General features: G+C 40.2%; 1 long non-coding RNA gene across 5 annotated transcripts in view; it reads left to right on the top strand.

Moving 5' to 3' along the window:
- The window catches only part of LOC138847271 (uncharacterized), a 42,103-nt gene that overhangs the window by 10,839 nt on the left and 11,949 nt on the right, over positions 1-19,315 (top strand). For 2 of the 5 annotated variants that reach the window (XR_016226461.1, XR_016226460.1), the window contains one exon: positions 7,699-7,803. The exons of the other annotated variants lie outside the window; for them this stretch is intronic. This is a non-coding gene — a long non-coding RNA (uncharacterized LOC138847271). The remainder of the gene's footprint in view (positions 1-7,698; positions 7,804-19,315) is intronic. 5 annotated transcript variants of the gene reach the window in all.

The following is a 19,315-nucleotide window of genomic DNA, read 5'->3' as shown; positions in this document are numbered from 1 at the left end:
GTCCCCATGTACAAAATTGTTAAAAATAGCATACAAAACTATACTTGCAGGCCAGTGTTGTGGTGTAGCAGATAATGCTGCTGCCTGCAAAGCCAGCATCTCCTGTGGGCTCCAGTTTGTGTTCTGGCTTCTCCACTTCTGATCCAGCTCTCTGCTGGTAGCCTGGAGAAAGCCTCAGGAGAAGGTCCAGGTGTTAGGGCCCCTGACATGTGGGCGACCCTAGTGAGGCTCCTTGCTCCTGGCTTTGGCCTGGGTGAGTGCTGGTTGTTGCAACCATCTGGGGAGTAAGCCAGTGGATGAAGGGTCTCTTTATCTCTTCCTCTCTCTCTGTAACTCTGACATTCAAAATAAATGCATTTTTTAAAAAAATACTATACTTTAAGCTTTGTGCATAATGTTTATAGTAAGTATAAATTATTTTCTATTCACTCTCCCTCTCTGCAACTCTGACTTTCAAAATAAATGCATAATTTTATGCTTTCAGCTTTGTGCATAGGGTTTATAGTAAGTGTAAGTTCTATTTCAACTTGTGTCACATCCCCCAAAATTTCTCATTATGTATATGCAAATATTCCAAAATATGAAAAAAATCTGAAATCTGAAACACTCCTGGTCCCATGCATTTCAGATCAGGAATACCCAATATGTGTATTTTCTTGTTTCCACAGGTATATACCCTCACATTGAATATGAAACTGATTTCAGAATCCAATCCATGTTAACATGGGAAGATGGTTGTATATCAAATCCCGAAACATTTGCAAACAAAACAGATTCTCTTTATTTACACTATTCTATGCCTTAGAAATCTGTTCCAGCCTCTGGAATGATTTTGCAGCTCATTGAAATTCACAACAGGCAGGAGTCAAGAGAGTGGGGCTCATTTTTAAGTAATTTAGATATTACAGAGTAAAGACTTGTGGGCGAAGAGTTCCAAGCCCAGATGGTTTTAATTTTTCATGTTTCTTCCTAGGAGACACCTTGCTTCTGTGGTTAGGTGGCATAGCTAATGCGGCATCATATGATTCTTCTGACAGAATCCTAACTCCATGACGTTAGGGTTTTCTGTTTGATTTTTCCATTGATTTTACACTGATAACTTTTTGACTCATGAGATTCCTCTCATGAACTGTGAAGCATTTTGAGAATGCCTTCATGTGTCTGTCAGTTGCATCAGTAGTTTAATTTTTGTATTGTCTGGGGGGCTCAGGAGCACCAGGGCTTCTCAACAGACTCTCAGCATGGACGTCTTTTGGAAAGCTCCGTGTAGAGGCGTTAAGATGCCTTGAAATAAGAGTTCTGGAGGAAGAAACCACATAGAATGTTCACATAAAAGTGCTAGTTTGGGTAGTAATTATATTTAGCACTTGTAGAGCAGTTTTCATTCCCCGAGCACTTCACAAACAGCATCTAAATAAACCTTTCAATGTCCCATTAAATAGATAAGTAAGCATTATTTTCTTAACATTTTATTTGGTGGAGAAAAAACTCTTTCTGGTGTATAACTGCAGGAAGAGGTTATTTCAGAACAATGATTCCAACTCTTGTGTCTGTAAGCCAGTCTCCAACTCTACCTGTTCCAATTTTCTTTTCAAGGGAACTGATTAATTGGTGCTGGTGTTGGCCATTGTGAAAACGCTTTCAAAGCCGTTCCTCTTGAGCATTGTGAGTTCAAAGAGTTTTTAAGAGATGAGTGCCTGGGAAGTTTCCATTGTAGAACTGACTTGATAGAGAAAAAAATAATCTGCGGAGGAACTGAACTGCACAAGCCTGTCTCAGTTAGTGAGCTCTCCTCTGGCTACATTAATGATGGTTTGCAGGGACATAGTGAAACTCTCACCAAGGTCTGGAGAAGGTGGCATATTGCTTGCTTTTGGTGAGCTTCTGAGAGCACAATTCTTTCAATAGTTAGAAGCACATTTATTTCCCTTCTTATTTGTCAGAGGCACAGAGAGTCACTACCTACCTGTTTTGGCCTGAAGGAAGATTTTTAACATATGCTTTCTGCTTTCTCCATTTATTGCTATACGTTTTTCCTGAAAAAAAAAAAAAGGCTATTCAAAGGAGATAAGTGGACACATTCTTCTAACTGAAGTACCATTTCTTTACAAATGTTGGCTTACTACAAATGAGTCTTTGCATGCCAACTTTGATTATTTGATGGCTTTGTTCTCAAAACTTCAAAGCACAAAATTAATTCTCATTTATGTTCTTCCCTTTAAGCAGAATACTATCTTCAGATGAACTGGGTGGTGGCTGGCGGGGAGGGTGCAGGTTCTCACATCAAATGGCTTTATCAAGTTGGTTAAGCTTCTTCAATCTCAGTTGCTCAGCAGTAAAGAGGGGCCACTGACAACACTGACCTGAGTAGGATGTTATGGGAATTAATGAAATGTTGTGTTTGAAGTGGGAGCACACCTGTGGAAGGGCTCAGTGGATATCAGGTATTATCTTCATCATCAACATCAATATCTGCAGTATTACAAACTTTTCTTAGAAGAAAAGATTTGTCTTAGGAGAGAATGGAATCATAAACCTGAGACTAACTGAAATCTGAATGATTCATCTTAGATTCATCAAGAGTTGGTTCAGCCGTATGATCAGAGTAGAGGCGCGGGTTTCTAGAGTTTAGAAGGATGGTGATGTGATACTACAGTAAAAGAGCCCTTAACTAGAAAACTCAGTAGCATTACTGAATGAGTTAGTTTTGCTGTCCAATGAGCACAAAGACCGATTTGTGACACCAGTCTTTGGGGAAAAGAGAGGGGTCAGAGGATAAGACCCAAACCTGCCTCCCCAGTCTGGGAACTTGGGCAGCTTTTGTGTGGTCGGGAAAGAGAAGTCAGGATGTAATGGGGCCTGTGGTTAGACCAGGTATGCGTATGCTGAGGAAGAATCCAGTCACTGGATGTTGTCATCTGTTGGACTTTGACTTCCTAAAGCCTCTGGCTATTCTCCAACTTTTGGTTCCTTGGGGTTGGGGTGGTTTGTGGTGTCATCTGGTGATCACAGTCATCCCTTTAGAGTGTGTGCAGCTCTGCTGGACAGCCTAGTTTAGCTGAACTGGTTTAGGCTGGCTTTGTGATGCAGTCTGTAAAAACAACTTAAGAAATAGTGATTTATTCACCTGACCCTCTGAGAAAGTGTTACTTTATGGCTTCTGAGCAGGAATTAATTTCTGGAGAGTGTGGAACACTGTAAGATCCTGAAGTTGGTGGAAAAGAACATGAGGCAGGGAGCAGTTGAAGAAAACGTGTACCGTCACAAACTCTAGAGGGCCAAGTCAATACATCGTGGAAATCAGGTGTAATGTGCAGGAACCAAGGGCACACCCTGACAGCATGGTGGGGGAGAGCTGTGTAAGATGGTGAGCCTCCATTTGCAGGCAACCCAGGAAGGACATAGGCACTCTGGAAGAAACATCTTTGAGGCTGCTGGCCAGAGGCTGGGAAAGCACAGCAGGTCACTGCACATAAGAATGTGAGCAATGTCCCTGGACCTGGTAGTCTCTTAGAGAGCCACGGATATGGGAAGCAAAATAAATGCAATGAAACTTCACAAACTGAAGGAGTCCAAAGCTATTCAAGTTGTCATAGTATCCGCTACTTCTTAGAAAATACCAGAAATTTTGGGGCCTACGATTATAAATGAATTTTGCAAGGATTTTGACTTTTGCATAAGGAAGCAAGCAGTTGGAGATACTAATATTTGCAGTTAACTCATTCATTACTTCATTTATTTGGATGTTTACTTAAAAATATTTATTGAGGAAAATAACTGTGACTATACCTGAGACATTAGGATTGTGGTACCACATACAACAGCAATACATTTTGTATTTTATATTCAGGAACTAAAACAAATCAAGCACATAAGGGGAATCAGAGAAAGGATCAACAGTATTCTAAGTATCTATTTTACTTTCCTAGTCTTAGTCTAGAATAGTACAAAATTTATTTTAAAAATATTAATTTTTATTGCAAAAGTAATATAGGGATTTTTTTTTCATTGTACCTGATTCAAAATATAGAGGAGTGATTAGAATAAAACACAAACCACCCCTCTTTTACATACTCCCATTTCTCCTAGTATAGAGCAGTACACTGTCAATGACTCTATGTATTGTCAAACTAGATATTGGCATTTATATGTACATAAAATATACAGCACAAGTAAGATCAAATTATAAATATTATTAAGAGATAATCTTGGAAATCAGTTTAACTCTCCATTGTACTCATAAAAATTTTGCACTGTAACTTGTTTAGTAGTATATACTGCCCCCCCAGAAAAGCAGACATTCATTTTGTTGATTCAATAAATGCTACAAAAAACACTTTTGTTACATAGCTTTGGATGCATATAAACAGAATTGCTAGGTCATAAGCAAAATACAGTTGTAATTTTGACCCATAGTTCCAAATGAACTCCTAAGTAACTTAACCAATCTATAAAATTCCACTATTAGTGTTTGAGATCAGGATGGGACTTACTGGAATTTAGCAACTTTTTTCCTCACAGTATTTACAAGTTTAGTGTGGGCTCTGCACTGCTATTGATCAAAGGAATTCTTTGTGAATTCAGTGCTGTTTAGGCTCCTGCAGTATTTTCCTCTTTCTCATTTCTAATAAGCTTTACTATTTTATGAAAGTAACTTTAATATTTTCATTTTTCCACCTTTTAAAAAGGAAAAACCAAGATTCAGAGACTAGTGGGAAAGTAGCTAAGATCTATGGAAACCAGAAGTAATCCAAATGCCATTAAATGTCTGGCAATTTGGGGCTTTGTTAGTAATTGAGTATGTCCTTTTTTTCATCTTGAGCATTCTTTGTTCAATTCAATTCAGTGGTGACAATTGAAGCAAAGAGTGGAAACAATTCTTAGACATGGACAAAACCATTGAAATGTAGTTTAAGTAGCAAATAGGCAAACTGACAGCAGTTTAATAATAATTAATATAACAATATAATTATAATACATAATAATATAATTAATATAATAATATAATAAAATAGTAGTTGAATAATAAACTTTAAGATGTGTAAAAACAGACTTCAATGAAATTAAATAAAAATCAGTCAGTAATGGAAATTCAATCTGCAGGTACAGCATAGCATGATTGAACTGGATGTCTTTAAGCTAGTGGTAGCTAAGAGGGAAAACAGACTGAGTGGTCTCATCATGTTTCCCCACACTTGAGGAAAAATCCAAGAAACTGAGAAAACTGATGGAAATTTATGTGAAGGATTACATGTAAAATCCATAATTATACTAATAAAGTCTAACTGTTCTTCTACTAATGTCAGACCTATTACCTTCGGTTTTTCTTATTTTGCATCACAGTGACACTTCCATTTGAAGGGGTACTAGTGACATATTCTTCGATTGGTGACAAAGCTGAGATACAGAAGAAATAATTGCTTAGCCCAATTATATCATTAATCAGCAGAAGACAAACCATCTATATTTAGAATTTCAGATTCCATATCCTGTGTGATTTCTAATATTAATATCCTGCCTGAAAGACCAAAGAAAGGCTTTTGAGTCAATCATTCAGTTTAAATATTCCAAAACCTTGTAGCATGATCCTGTTATTTCTTATAGAAGGGAGTTTAGTGTAACACGGGTCATCTTTGCACCTCATCTCAAGAGATCTAGTTATTGAAGTTCAAAAGGGACCTTAATACAGAGTAGTGTGCCTGGAAGATATCTTAACAGCAGAGATCACGAAGAGTCAGCCTCAGACAGCAAGGACTGCAGGAGAGCGAGGGAGAGAATGCATGTGCTTCATGATAGATGAAAGCAGAAAACATGTCTGCTTATACCTCACGCTGGGCTGTGCTCCCAGAATTGCTGTATCACCTGATAGTATATTTTCATCCTTGAGGCTTGTTTAAATGTTCCTTTTTCTGGTTGCAATAATTTATTTGCTTTTCTTCTGGTAGAATGGATACTTTATGAACTTAATTTTGTTAGTCCTGACTTTAAAGATTTTTTTTTTTTTTTTTTTTTTTTTTTTTTTTTTTTGACAGGCAGAGTGGACAGTGAGAGAGAGAGACAGAGAGAAAGGTCTTCCTTTGCCGTTGGTTCACCCTCCAATGGCCGCCGCGGTTGGCGCGCTGCGGCCGGCGCACCGCGCTGATCCGATGGCAGGAGCCAGGAGCCAGGTGCTTTTCCTGGTCTCCCATAGGGTGCAGGGCCCAAGCACCTGGGCCATCCTCCACTGCACTCCCTGGCCACAGCAGAGGGCTGGCCTGGAAGAGGGGCAACCGGGACAGAATCCGGTGCCCCTACCGGGACTAGAACCCGGTGTGCCGGCGCCGCTAGGCGGAGGATTAGCCTAGTGAGCCGCGGCGCCGGCCGACTTTAAAGATTTTTTAACATTTTTTTTTAATTCATGCTGTGTAATCTCCTTGTTTTATACTTTCTGAGATGGATGACTTCATATAATGCTAGTTAAGGGGGCCAGCTCTGTGGCGTAGTGGGTGAAGGTTAAGTCACTATCTGTGGTGCTGGCACCCCAGCTTTTCCACTTCTGATCCAACTCCCTGCTAATGCATCTGGGAAAGCAGCAGAAGATGGCCAAAGTGCTTGAGCCCCTGCAACTGTGTGGGAAACCCAGCCAAGGCTCCTGGCTCCTCTGGCCCAACCCTGGCTTTTGAGGCCATCTGTGGAGTGAACCAGAGGATGAAAGATCTCTCCCTCATTCTTTCTCTGTAACTCTACCTTTCAAATAGATAAATTGGGGCTGGCGCTGTGGTGCAGTGAGTTAAAGCCCTGGCCTGAAGTGCCGGCATCCCGTATTGGCACCGGTTCTAGTGCCTCTTCCAACCCAGCTCTCTGCTATGGCCTGGGATAGCAGTAGAAGATAGCCCAAGTCCTTGGGCCACTGCACCCATTTGGGAGACCCAGAAGAAGCTCCTGGCTTCGGATCGGTGCAGCTCCAGCAGTTGCAGCCATCCAGGGAATGAACCAACAGATGGAAGACCTCTTTCTCTGTCTCTACCTCTCTCTGTAACTCTGTCTTTCAAATAAATAAAATAAATCTTAAAAAGATAAATCTTTAAAAATAAAATACAATAGTGATATTTATCTATACTCTTCAAATGAATATAAGAGGTAATTCTAGTAAGAAGGAAGTGGACTTTTACCCTTCTAAGGATTTATTTTGGAAATGATGAGAAGTCAAGGACCTGAGATCACATCCCTGCTTTGTATGTTTTAATTACATTCTATTTATTGAAAGATATCAAGATGAACCCAGAATCTAATCATCTGTCGGTAGAACTCAGTTTGCCTCACTGTAAAGCTGTGATTTGACTGGGTTTCTCTGTGGTTCTTCTGAATCCTCTTGTTCCATGGCTCCTTTTTAATCATAGTGCCAAGAACTGGGCAAAGCAAAGACAAGAGCTCATGAACTTTTGATCAATAATTCTTTATCTGAATAAAAGATTTAAATGTTTTAAAATATTTTATTCCTTTTTTCTTTCTTCTCCCCTCACACTCTTCCTTCCTCCCTTCTTCTTTGCCTTATGTGTTCAATCATTCATGCTTTTTACATTCAGTAAGGATTTATTGAACATCTATGTTGCACCTTTATCTCTACATTTATTGGAAGTGCAGAAGCTATTGACGTATTTGAGTAGACAGGCATGATAGCCACTGCTAAATTGCTTTTTTTTTTTTTTTTTTTGACAGGCAGAGTTAGACAGTGAGAGAGACACAGAGAGAAACGCCTTCCTTTCGTTGGTTCATCCCCCAAATAGCCACTACAGCCGGCGTGCTGCGCTGATCCGAAGCCAGGTGCTTCATCCTGGGCTCCCATGGGGTGCAGGGACCAAGCACCTGGGCCATCCTCCACTGCCTTCCCAGGCCACAGCAGAGAGCTGGACTGGAAGAGGAGCAACCGGGACAGAACCGATGCCGCAACCGGGACTTGAATCTGGAGTGCTGGCGCCACAGGCGGAGGATTAGCCTAGTGAGCCATGGTGCCGGCCGCTAAATTTCATAGCTTAAAAATCACTTTTAGGATCATGTCTTTTACTTAACCACTCCTACCTAAAAAGACTTTGTATAGATTTTGTTAATTTCCTGTGGAAAATGAAAACAGGCATGTCGCTCCCCGTCTTCGTGGAGGAACGACACAGGACCCTGCGCTGTTCTTTTGTCTGCTTGGCCCTCCCCGGGTTTGCTGCTGGTTCTTCCCGGGTTGGCTACCGACCCTTCCACCTCTGTGGAAGGGCGGTTCCCCCTGCCACTTTCCCCACTTCCGCGGGGGAGCGGCACACCGCCGGCCGGCTCTCTCGGGGGCTGCACAGGTGTTCCGCTTAGATGTTCCTGGTGCATGTTGTCTCTCTCCTCCTTTATAGTCCTCTTCCACCAATCCTAACTCGGCTGCCCACACGCCGAGTATGCTGCTCTCCTCCAATCAGGAGCAGGTCCTGCAGCTTGTCAAGTTGGTGAGAGGCAGCTGGGTAGAAGCTGTTTCCTCCTCTCCCAGCGCCATATTGTGGGAGAGCAGATGCATAGAATAAGTCTTAATTCCAGTAACTCAGTCCAGTCCGGGTTGCTCCCCACAAGGCATAATTAAGTGACATTTTCAGGGCCACTGAATAAGAAATAGCAAAGCCAGTACTTGAATCTAGGAGATCTAACTCTACATCCTTGGCTCTTTGTTGTATTCCATATAACATCTCCAGAGATTAAATAAAAACCAGTGTTTTGAGTGGTTTGCTAGAGACTTGTAGGCCGTGGCATTATCAGGAATCAATTGCTATTTCTTCTCCATTGGCATTGTATTGAAGGGAGGATTCTCTATTGTTTTTAGTACATAGAGGAGTGCAGTCACTCCAGATAAAGGTGGTTGGTTTCTGTTGTCCTTCTTAGCAGAGGCCAGTTTTCCTCTCCGTTCTTGAGCCCTACTTCACATGATAATGCTGTTCTCCATCCTGCACAGGCCCCAGATTGACCACTGGCTCTGGTTTTTCACTTTGGTGTCTTAGTTTTTAGTAGGTTTCCTATTGATCATTCTACAACAGTTAGAATAAATAATTTGGGATTGTTTTCCTTTCTAGACATTCTATTTCCCTCAAACAACTAATCAAGAGAAGGACAGTAATGCTGTGTGGCTGTTTGGCACCTACGACTAAGCACAAGTGTCAAAGCCAAGGCTTTGCAGGAAGTGGAGCAACCTACAGGATCTTCTTTATGAGAAAGGAGAGAGAATATTGCTATTAGTCTGTTGCTGCAGAATTGCAAAATTAACTTTTTCCTCCTCCTTTCTTTCCTTATTATTCTAATAACAGTTTTTTTAAAGTCTTTCTTGATTTCTCCGTAAAAATCAAATAAGGCATTTTAAAATCAGAGCTATGCTTGTGAGAATGGTATTACTGGTATAACTCTGTGAATTACCATTAAAATTCAGGTTTAATTGTTTTACCATTTGAATATACACTGGGTAGCCTACAATTTTAAAGAAACTATAGTTAGCTCCTTAAGATCACTCTAGAAGTTTTGTTTTGGTTTTGTAATACCAATGCCCATTAGTCCTTCCAGAGTTCCCATCTTAAGTGGTCTGAAGAGGGGTGCAGCTGTCAGTGTGTTTTCAAAGCCCCCCAGTGGCTCTGTTGGGAAGTCATACAGATGATGGCACTGAGTGTAGAGCTTAATGGAAGCCAAGTCTTCTGCTGTCTCTGGTGTAAGCACCAGAATCCGACAGAAGAGTTTCTTGAGAAAGTGCCAAAAGAGCACCAGGTCCAAGTTTAGACATATTGTCCAGGATCTCTCCAAGTGGAGACCTAGCACGTACTTTTTCGGCATGAACTCAGTTGATTATTCCTGAATCAGAACATTCACATTTAGAGCTTAAAGCTTCACCCTTGTAATAAGCTTCCACGGTGTTTCTGATATGCATTCAAATATGAGAACCACTAATCTATACCATATACCTACAGCCAGAATGATTTTTGTGTTTTCAATGTCTCGTGTTCTTTTAAATGTAAAAGAGCTGCTATCTTTTTATAAATGACATTGGCTTATTGAAATAATAAGGATATGGCAGTTGGCTACACAATGTTTCACTTTTTGAATTTATCTATTTATTTGTGGTGTGTCATTTTTATGGTTCCCGTGAATCTCCTGTAAACTAGATGCAGAGAAACAATATAATTTTTTTGAAGCATGATGCAAGACCCCTACGTTACACCTTACACAAAAATCCACTCAACATGGATTAAAGATCTAAATCTACGACCTGACACCATCAAATTCTTAGAGAACATTGGAGAAACCCTGCAAGATATAGGCACCGGCAAAGACTTCTTGGAAAAGACCCTGGAGGCACAGACAGTCAAAGCCAAATTTAACATTTGGGATTGAATCAAATTGAGAAGTTTCTGTACTGCAGAAGAAACAGGAGAGTGAAGAGACAACCGACAGAATGGGAAAAACCAGAATCTACAAAGAGATCAAGAAATTCCACAACAACAAAACAAACAACCCACTTAAGAGATGGGCCAAGGACCTCAATAGACTTTTTCAAAAGAGGAAATCCAAATGGCCAACAGACACATGAAAAAATGTTTAGGATCACTAGCAATCAGGGAAATGCAAATCAAAACCACAATGAGGTTTCACTTCACCACAGTTAGAATGGCTCACATTCAGAAATCTACCAACAACAGATGCTGTCAAGGATGTGGGGAAGAAGGGACACTAACCCACTGTTGGTGGGAATGCAAACTGGTTAAGCCTCTATTATTTCTTCACATTTTATCTTTCCCTAGAAAAAGAAGGTGAGCTTGATTTGGTCACTGTTGTGTTTTGACTTCCCATGACTCCATCCATCAGAGGTCACCAAATATCTCTCCACAACAACTAATTTCCTCCATGACTTCACTGTCTTCTTTACCTAATGAGGTCAGTCTCCTTTCCGGAAGATAGCAAGCACCCTCCGACAAGACCCAACCCTGAATCACCCTTGCAATTACTTGCTGTTTCCTCTGCCTGCAGTGCTGTCTCCCAGCTTCCTTCAACTCTGTTCAGTTACCTTTTAAGTATCATCTTATCAATGAGTCCTTTTCTCATGTCTTTTTTAAAACAGCTGTCCTTCCAAAACATTCTTGACCTTTTTCTCACTTTACTTTTGCCATCATACCTAATCAGTTTTCTTGTTCCATATTTACTTATTTGTTCCACTCTTTGCAACCTCAAGGAGGCTGAGGATTGATTAAAGAGAAGAGAGATGTTCAGAAGGGCCAAGTGGCAGGACCAATATCACTCATCAAATTAGTAGCAAGGAAGAACAAACATGGTCTTGACAGCTGTCAGCTGGGAACTGGCCTGGCATGAATAGCTAGGCCTTGGTGTACTGCTGAATATAAACAGTTTCATAGATTACAACTATGATAGGGTCTCAGACAAGGTCATTCTGAGACTACGATGATGTGAGGCAAACAGCGAACCAAGCTCCAATCATATCTGAGAAGAGACAGAACATCAGCACTGTGCAAAGCATAGCAACGTCCAAACATCCACTCTTCAGCCGACAGCAGCAACTGCTGCCTCTTTTTTTTTTTTTTTTTAAGATTTATTTGTTTGTTTGAAAGTCAGAGTTACACAGTGAGAAGGAGAGGCAGAGAAAAAGAGAGAGATCTTCCATTCACTGGTTCACTCTCCAATTGGCCGCAACAACTGGAGATGTGCTGATCTGAAGCCAGGAGCTAGGAGTTTCTTCCAGGTCTCCTACATGGATGCAGGGGCCCAAGGACTTGGGCCATCTTCTACTGCTTTACCAAGCCATAGAAGAGAGCTGGATCTGAAGTTGAGCAACCAGGACTTGAACTGGCGCATATGGGATGCCGGCACTGTAGGTGGCAGCTTTACCTGCTATGCAACAGCGCCGGCCCCAACTGCTACCTCTTTACCAGTGACATCTTTGCTTCTGCTCCATTTCTTTCTCCAGGATATAAATTATCAAGATACCTTCGGTAGGGGCTTATAGGTACTATAACAAATTACCACAAACCAATGGCTGGAATCAGCCTAAATTTACTTAACTTGTAGTTCTTTAGCTCAAGGTCTGAAATCAAGGCATAGGTCAGGCCATCTTTCTCCAAAGACTCTAGAGAATTCTTTGTCACTTCCTGTTTGTGCTGCTGCTGGCATTCCTTTCTTTTTTTTATTTTTTTATTTTTATTTTTTGACAGGCAGAGTGGACAGTGAGAGAGAGAGACAGAGAGAAAGGTCTTCCTTTGCTATTGGTTCACCCTCCAATGGCCACTGTGGCTGGCGCACTGCTGCCGGCGCACCGCGCTGATCCAAAGGCAGGAGTCAGGTACTTATCCTGGTCTCCCATGGGGTGCAGGGCCCAAGCACTTGGGCCATCCTCCACTGTACTCCCGGGTCACAGCAGAGAGCTGGCCTGGAAGAGGGGCAACCGGGACAGAATCCGGCGCCCCGACCGGGACTAGAACCTGGTGTGTAGGCGCCGCAGGTGGAGGATTAGCCTATTGAACCGCGGTGCCAGCCTGGCATTCCTTTCTTGTGGATACCTCACTTCAATCCTTACCTCCGTAGTCTCTCTCATGGCTGCCTCCTTTTATTTCTACGATCAAATCACCCTTCTACCTCTTTTAAGGTCACCTAAGATTGCATTATAGATCCTCATGGATAATCCTCCTATGTCAGGCTCTTTAACAAATGACATCTGCAAAGACCCCATTTTATATAAGGCAACACGCACAGGTTCTAGTGACTAGTATCTAAATATTGGGGGAAAGAGAGATTACTCAACCTATCATGTATCTTACTACATTTCTATCCATGACTCAAACTAGACGAAGGCATTTCCTTGAAATACCATGCATCCTACTCCCTAAAAGCCAAAGCCATCTATACCAAGCCAAAATTTTGTATCAGTCCCCTCCAAATGTCTTTTTAATGATATGCTCCATGGGTCCCTAGGTTCTATAATGTTTCTTGTCAAGAAAAGCAATGAAGCTGGACTTGAGTGGCCTTAGATGGGCTCCTAGATGTCCCTGGATGGTGGGCATATTCACTACTGTATGTGTCTTGCTTTTAACCATGTGATATTAGACCCCAAAGTTCAAATTTCCCAGGTTTTCCTTAAAAATTATAAGCAGTGAGAGATCGAAGTCATTTTCTATAGGGCATAAATGGGTTGTTGTTAAAATAATTGTTGCAATTTATGTACAGTTACAACATAGACATTTTATTTTTTTTGAAGAATTACAAAGGATCATCCTGGTTTTCTATTAAGTATAATTTAAGTGTACCTACATACTTGGATCAGAGGCACAAAATATTAAACTATTTTTAAAGCTTCTCCGGGAAGTTAAAGCTTATCTTTTTTAATGTGTTGCCTTGGATAAAGGGCAGAGGCCATCATTCTAAATGACATTTTGTATGAAGTAATACATTATTTCTGGTACCTGTGGTTTTTTTCTTAAAAGTTTTATCACCTGAAATGACCTCTCAGTGAAGGCTTTTGAGAACTATAAATCTCTGAAGTGTGTGCATTAAATTCAATTATAGAGATATATTTTAAGAAGAAGATATTGGCACAGATGTGTAAAAACACTGAGTTAGTATGGAAGTAGAGATAACGGTACTTGAGAAAAACAGCCTAGATGAAAGTTATTTTCAACTGACTGTGCAGTACTGTGACTTACAAAAATTACAGAAGCAAATGATTTTGGCAGAGAATAGACATGTTAGTGTCCATTTCTTAATCATTAATCATAACATTTGAAATACAAACAATTCTAACAGTATTTGGATACCTTTTTTGCTTTGTTGTGGGATGGGAGTGGTGGTATATAACTATCGTTATATCATTTGTGTGGTAGTTTATTTTTAAATCATGAGATAACTTGATGAAAACACATTTGTACATACCTTAGCATTTGGAGAACTCTAAACCAAAAGTCATATCAAAGGTTGATTAAACTCATGAAACATTGTTATCACTATCTACAGCAAACTATTTTTTTTAATCAGTGTGGAAATTACTAGAAATAAGGGTGTTTGTGTTGCTGCTTGGCTAGAAACACTGTAGGGTTCTTATCAGAGAAATGACCTTGTCAGCAGAAGACCTGCTGTCCACTGAGCTCTTCAGTTATCGCCGTCCTCCATCAGGACATCTGCTTAGCACCACTTGTGAGGCTTTTAAGTCATGGTAATGGTTAGACAGCTCTCCTCCAGTTAAATCAGCTTGTCCATTGAGGTAGAGGCACTGTGGGCTTGTCACTGTTTCTGTCTGAATTTGAGTTTTGTGTAAAGGGAAACCCTGATCATCTTGACAGCTGAAGGGACGTCTTTGTTTAAAATGTGAGACAAAAGGACAGAAAAAGGACACTGCCCTGATTTCAAGTGTGGAAAAGGGTGAAACGAAGTTAAGAGGAGAAAACAGCTTTCTGAAAATCTGGTGATTGCTGCCAGAAGGATGATACCATTTTAGTCCCCGAACAGTCGACCCGTTGCCCAGGGATCTTAGCAATGTCTGTCTCCCAAAGAACACCGCCTCTGGGGAATGCACACCTCAGTCCGGAGATGCTAGATGAAGAAGCAAAGACTCGAGAGGGAGGAAGAACTCTCTCGCACCAAACCTGTTACAAACCACAGGGAAGGAATACAGTCAGGAAAAAGAAGAGTTCCTTTCGCAGAATATACATTGCTAATGTTCCTACTGAAACTCTTGTTGAAATTTCCTCCTTTTAAGAGGATGGAGACTTAATCAGACTCTGGTGTTTGGAGGTGAAATCTTTGGGTGGTAATTTGGGTCAAATGAGGCCATAAGGACCAGGCCCTAATTCAAAGGAACTGTGAATTTAAGTGGTTTTTCCACCTATGATGCATTGAATTTTTTATTTAGAGCATGGTTAAGTTTGCGATTATAAAAAAAAAAATTGATAGTATGCCATTGTAAGAATTAAAACAAAAATAAAAGGGAGGATGAGAGTGAGTGAGGGAGAGAGGGTAGGGTGGGAAGTATCATTATATTTTTAAAACTGTACATATGAAATACATGAAGTTTGTTCCCATTTTAAAAATAAAAAAAAATAACAGCCCAATTAGGATAGTCAGTCCCTCTTGCATGTGATGTCCTGTCCGGGTTAAGGACTCTGCAAAGAATTCTCCCCTGCAAGAAGAGCCTCATCAGCTACGGTTGCTCAGTCTTGTACTCCCCAGCCTTTGGAGCCACAGGCTAAAAGCCTCCTTTCCTTATAAATTGCAAAGTTTGTGGTATTCAGTTATAGCAACAGAAAACAGACTCAGACCTACCAAGGGTGATGATTCACTAAAGTGTTAGTTTTTCCAAGAATAAAATGGATCATGTGCTTATGAAACTCACTCTAGAAAGAAAAACATGCATTACTGAAGTGCTTCTGGGCTGGTGGATAAGAAGGTTCAACTCAGTTACATCCAGCACTAATGACAAAGGGGTGGGACCATGCTGTAGAAGTGAAAGAACCACTACAGAGGCAAGCTGGATTTGAAGGGGCTTATCTAGAGGCAAACTTCCTTTTTAATATTTGAGTGGTAGGAGAATCCCTGGGAAAATCACTCCTAGTGGAAGAAATTGAACTTATATTGCTCTGGAAGCATCTCCTATAGAGTTGACAATTAGTATATTATTGAACAAAGATACAGCCTAGGTTGTAATAGAAACTTTGAAATTAGAATTCTTGGAAAGATTTATGTTAGTTTCAGACATTTGACAGAAGAAATGAGGCAAATTGTTGACTCGGAGTTAGGAGGAATAAGTAAAGAATGAGGACCTGAAAAATAATAGGAAGGGCCGAAAGTAATCCTAGATTCAGGAAAAAAATGCTTGAATGACAATTTCAGTGTCACAAGTGACTCAGATTTTTAAATAATTTCGAAGGCTTAGTTTCCAGATGCCTGATTCCTGGGAAACAATGATGTGTAGATTCAATAGGACCTTTGTCAAAAGCAAAAAAATCTGTTTTTTCTCATAATCATTGACGCATAATGAAGTACAGGGACTATTTCTCTTTTCTTTGATAGAAATAGGTAGTAATGGATCAGAATAAACTCAAAAGAGTGGGAAAGAGTACAAGACATGGGATCTCTGACATTAGAATTCACTAATGGGAACTCATTGTAGGGGAAATATATACTGTAATGTGCAAGTAGCATGGATGGCCAATGGGTTTTTCTTATCCTATATGAAATAGCCCTGATAGTGGCCAGGTCGAATGGCCAATTAAAATAGACTTCACAGATTACCTGGGACTTGGATTTAACAGGAGATGGCCTATATGTTTCAGCTCTGTATTAGGGATTTACATGAGAGGCAACCCACTGGGTACCACTCAGCTGCTGCTAGTAATGATGCCCATAGCAGTGGCTCAGAGAACACACTCCAGATGTGTCTAGAAAGAAATATTCACTAATGGTCACAAAGGCCCATGGAGTCACCTAGAAATTTAACAGTGATTTTGTCTCCAGTTGAAATGACTCAGTGGAATTTTTCCAGGAAAAGATGAGGTTTATTGAGGGATTAACCCTCCAACATAAAATTAACTGGCATAACAAAGTAGGAGGACTACTTAGGACATCCTAAATATCAGCCTTTAGAGCATGACCAACCAAAGGCATTTAATATTCTAAACCTGCTGCCATGCTTGTGTGCAAACTTAGAGAGAGAGAGAGAGAGAGAGAGAGAGAGAGAGAAACTGACTTCCCAAGGAATTTGAAATGGTGGTAGGGATTGAAGCTGGAATAATATGTTCAACTGAAACCAGGAACTGTTTGAAGGTTAACAAACCAAGGATAAATGGACCTTAAGATGGAATGGACAAAATTGATGGTGGTTTTTGCAATAGTCTTGTTGCTGGTTTTGAGAATGGTTATGGTGTTGATAGCACTTATTGGCAAATGTTGTGACCCACTGGGAAATTTCTTAATTTGTAACCAGTGAGTCTAAGTAAAAAATTGTTCTGTTGTCTCTATTCTTGTGTGTGTGTGTGTATATTCAGATTGGTTACTTTTACTGTGCTTGCTTATAAAACAATTGTTAACATTAGAGGCACAAACACCTCATACATGATATGATGACCCTGACCCATGATGGTAGTGATATCACTACCTTTAATCTTCATCGCAAACAAACCACATAATGCATCTAATGACACAGTTGTTTACACAAGCATGACAATTTTTCCATTCAGTGTTCAAAATCCTGTGCCAGAGAAAGGACCAAGACTATTTATGATGAAGAGTTGTCAAGACCTCCCTGTCTGTGGACCACATTGTGGCGTACTGGGTAAAGCCAATGCCTGTGATGCTGGCATCCCATTTAGGCACCATATTGTGTCCCAGCTGCTCTACTTCCAATCCAATTCCCTGCTAATGTCTTGGGGAAAGCAGTGGAAAATGACCCAGCTGCTTGGGCCCCCTGCTGCCCATGTTAGAGACCATTGTGGCCATTTTGGAGATGAATCAGTAGATGGAAAACTTCTCTCTCTCTCTCCATTTCTCACTCTCCCCCTCTCTCTAACTCTGACTTTCAAATATGCAAATACATTTTTTTCAAAAAAGACCTGCCAATCAGTTTTTAGAAAAAATGGTCCCAAGGTGGGTATTTGGGATAGCAGTTAAGCTGTAATTTGGGATGCCCACATTCCATTTCAGAATGCCCAGGTTTGAGACATGTTTTTGCTTCCAATTCTAGCTTTCTGCTAATGTGTACCCTGGTAGGTGGCAGGTGGTGGCTCAAGAATTGGTTCCCTGCCACCCACATTGGGAATGTGGATTGAGTTCTGAGCTTGTGGCTTCAGCCTGGTCCAGTCTTGGCTATTGTGGGCATTTGAGCAGTGAACCAGTTGAGGAAGATCTCTCTGTCACTCTGCCTTTCAAATATGTAGAATAAATAAATAGAAATTAAAATATAAAAATCAGGTCCCAGTCCATAAATCATTCTGAAAATTCATTCAATTTCAGCCAAGGAAGAGAATATCATTCTGCTTCTGATATTAATTTGCCAAGTGAATTTCAAACATTTTGTTGTCATCAGGTTTGTCCTGTTGGTGATGCTAGCCCCATATTAAGACATCAGTCAGTAGGGAGCTTTTGCATTGTAAATGAAATGGCCATGATCATTAAAAATTAGAACCAAAAATTTCCTTATGATTTAAGGGAGATGCTAAAGAAATTTCTTTGGCTTTTAAATGGAAAATAAAGTTGAAATTGACTTCTGTTGGCTGTAAGGAGACTTTAGAGGCAAGTACATCAAATTGCTATCCCATTTTGATGAAAACATTTAGAATTCTATGTTCTAATATTCATGCATTCAGCCATTATTTCATTCATCTAACAGATATTATTACATGTTTAACTATATGGCAAGTATTTTTCTAGGCACCAGAAATAAAACATAAAATAGAAGACATGCTTTCATGAATATTATATTCTAGTAAGCAGGAGACACAGATATTCCACCTACAATAATGTGAAATTTAGGATTTAGTTCTCAGTGTTAAGTGCATGAGAGTGGCAGACTGGGGATGTAAGTTTGAATTATGCTCTGAAAGGGTCATTTCTGAGAAAATTGAGCAATACAAAAAAAGAGTAAGGTTTCGTTTGTTTTAAGTATCAGAAACAGAAGCAGAAGTGTTTCATCTAGACACACCTAATCAGAACTGGATCCTAGAAATTGATCTGAACACATGTAATAGAAATAAATGGAATATTCCTCTAGGGATCATGTTAAAGAGGATGCCTGTGGTGGTTGTTTGGCTAACAAGCAATGGAGCAGTTGGGATAGTTCTCTATCCTCTACTCCTGACCTTGAGACAGCAACTGGTTTTGGAAAAGATGATGATGATGATAAGAGTGAAACACTGTCACTTTGTTGGTACTCAATGTGAATATGAAAGCCATTCTGAAAATATCAAGTCATAGGCATACCCATTTATTCAACTGACAGTTTTTTTAGTGTTTCAGCAAATATAAAACCTTCAGGAATAACTAGAGGCAAAGGCCACATTTTGCATTAAAACACCTGTGTAGGGACTGTTACAGTAAAGATTCAAAGAGCTGTATAATTTTAATGCAAGTACAAGGCTTTGGCACTTTCATTTCATTTATAGGTCTCTTAGTCTCCTGACAATCAAAGGACTAATAAGACATCTAACTCATATTTTATAGGTGACATTTAAGAGTACCCTTGACATGTGGCCCAGCAGAATGAGACCATGAAATACTTGGCCTCCCCAGAAATCTCAATCTCCAGTCAAATTCTACCCTGTTTACCTTGATGCTTATTGTG

The sequence above is a fragment of the Oryctolagus cuniculus genome, chromosome 20 (assembly GCF_051225735.1).
Source record: "Oryctolagus cuniculus isolate XC-2025 breed Fujian yellow rabbit chromosome 20, ASM5122573v1, whole genome shotgun sequence".
Taxonomy (NCBI): Eukaryota; Metazoa; Chordata; class Mammalia; order Lagomorpha; family Leporidae; genus Oryctolagus; species Oryctolagus cuniculus.
The sequence above is the reverse complement of the archived record's forward strand: the minus strand, read 5'-3'. Positions and strand labels throughout refer to the sequence as shown.